The following is a 2,938-nucleotide window of genomic DNA, read 5'->3' as shown; positions in this document are numbered from 1 at the left end:
ACACTGCAGGATTAACTAACTTGACTTTGTGCAAAATCTAATAGGAATTTCAATGTTTACACTTTGATAATTATCATGAATTTTATCTCATTTTTAAGAAGTAATTCGCAATGCCAATAAACTAACACATTCCAACGTAACGTGTAGATCAGTTTCTTTACCTAAGTAAGACTTTAAAACCATTTTTAATAAATAAAATAAGAGATAATTTTTTTTACTTCTTCGCTAAACTCCTTCACGCACTAGGGTATCGGATTTTGTGTTGTGTTGGTGACTTTGGTGTCGATTCTCCTTTTCCATTCCTATTTATTTCTCTACTTATATCATTTTCATCTCTGTGTAGTTCATCCCTCTGGCTTTACCTGCTTTTTTAATTTCATTTATTTAGCTTTTTTGGCCGTCTTCGTTTTCGTTTCTTTACTCTTTTAGTTTCTAATATTCCCTTTGGTCATCTTTCGTCTCTTACCCTTTGTACGAACAAGACATCGAAGTAATCAGGGGTATAGAATATGAATCGGATCATTACTTACTGCAATATCGAGCTCAAATTTCCTATAAACATCAAAACAATCAAATCTCAACTTAAATCAAGGAAACAACTGAAAGGGAAACAAAGTTTAATATAAACAGTCTTTACGATGACAGCACACGAAAACTATATCAGAACAGACTTGACCAGAGACTTAATAGTGCATAATATGTAAACCATGACACAAATATACTTTATAGTAAATGAACGTGAAATACGGCGATACCCTGTCATTTTCCGTCAACACAGCATTGCATGAAAATTTGGACTCAGGTTCTACTTATCTAACACTTCACTGTTGGATTTGTGCTGTTGGTTGCTTTGTATTTTTTAGAGGTGGAAACTACCACTATTAGAAAAAAATCGTTTAGTTGTAAATTATAGCGGGCAATTGATTAAAATCATCTTTTAATGAAGTGAATAAATGTAAGTTAACATTAAACAATATAATTTAAGATTTTATCACAGTTTAACCCCTAAATCTCACCTCCTAGATTAGTTATAATTAAAACAATGTCATTGAATACCTTGTCTAGACCGATTTGCATGAAATTTTGGATTTAGATTATACTTACCCTCCACTTTAAAACTGGACTTGAGCTGTTGGTTGCTTTTTATTTTTCAGGGTTGAAAACGACTCCTATTAGAAATGAATCATATAATTGTAAATTAAACCAATGTGGAACTATTTAATTATATAGTGACATTAAATTTAAATTTCTTTACTGTTTTAATTTTTTGTCACATAATTTCTACCCTTATAAAAATCACCTCTTGCGAAGAAATTCAAATAGTTTTAGTATTTTTTTTATTGACACTATGTATAAATAAAATAATTGTTTTAATCAAAATGTCATGAATTTATTTTATTCCAACTTGAAAAACAACCCTAATTAGATTGTAAGGATGGTTGAAAGTAAGTGTGTACCTTAATAGCACATTATGTGTATCTTACAATGCTCCAGTACAATTGTACGTGTTCTGATATTTCCTAAAATATGTGATTGATTTTTTATTCATAACTCGGTTAGCTTTTAAGCTATGAAGTACTTAACAACATAATTCTATAGGTTTTTTTGAAATTAATTATTAAATTATTTTTTTTAAACCATTAAATTTAAACCACATACTACTACTGTCCTTTTAAGAGGCAATCGATCTATTTCCCTTAAATTAATAACTTAAACTTACCGTTGATAGATGGCGCCTGTGGGGTTTACTGTCAAACATATCGATCAAGATATTTCATCAGTTACTCGCTTTAAAGTTTTGTTTACGTACTTGCATAGCAGTATTGTTTTTTAATTAAACATGGATGTTGCTAATAGGAGGTAAGTTTTTTTTTAATTACAAATCAAATGTGGCCGTTTTACATGATTTGCTAGTCATTGCTTTACTTACGTGTAATTATAGTGGAAATATTGCTTTGAGTTTTTTGTTACTTTCTTGTGTACGGCCATTTTTGTTTTGTTCTTTTAAAAGAAGAGTAGTAATAATCACTACAAAATAGTTTTTTTTTGGAAACCGTTAAAATTGCATGAGTTAATTGCAGAACTTGAGACAGATGAGATTCCAGCGCCTCCTGATGGTATAATTATTTTTCTTCCAGACAATGTAAATGATAATATAACAATTGTGATTCAGGAGATGAGGATGTCATAACGATAGATCATTTACTAGTAAGCCAGCTGAGAAATGACGTGGAGGTTATTTTCGATAATCAAGATCAGAGTGCAAAAGAGTCGGATTCCGACGACGACGACGTATCTCTTGCCATACTACGCAAAAAAAAAACAAAAGCTTTGATTATTCTCGAAAAACTATGATCTGCACAATGGCTTATAGAAACAAAACCATTCGTTGGGGTTATAAGCTTTGGATGGGTACTCTCCGCCTAGGTTATATTGTATGGTTTACACCGTATCAAGGCAACTCAGTGCAAGTACCAGCCTCATACATTGTTTTGTCTTATGCAGATGTGCTTCAATCACGCTGGCCAAAAACGAGATTTCACCTTTTTTGTTATCTTCTTCTCATCCATGTATCTACTAAATGAGTTAAAAACTAGAGGTCTTTTCGGTACAGGTACAATAAGAGAATAAGGAACAATAGAACACTAAAATGCCCCCTAACCGCTCCAACAGCTATGAAAAAAAAAAGAAAGGGTAACTTACTATTACAGATTAGATATAAATACAGGAATTGCGGTTTGTCGCTGGCACGACAATAGTGTCGTTACAATTGCATCTAACTTTTGTTCAGTAAAACCACATCACCTAGTCAAACGGTTTTATCATAAGGAGAAGAGAGATATTTTTGGTTCTCAACCAAATATGATAAAGCAATACAATTCTTTTAATGGGTGGCGTAGACCGCTGTCAGCAAAACATTAGTCTTTACCGGATCTCT

The sequence above is a fragment of the Diabrotica undecimpunctata genome, chromosome 8 (assembly GCF_040954645.1).
Source record: "Diabrotica undecimpunctata isolate CICGRU chromosome 8, icDiaUnde3, whole genome shotgun sequence".
NCBI classification, from domain to species: Eukaryota; Metazoa; Arthropoda; class Insecta; order Coleoptera; family Chrysomelidae; genus Diabrotica; species Diabrotica undecimpunctata.
This window is presented reverse-complemented; position numbering follows the sequence as displayed.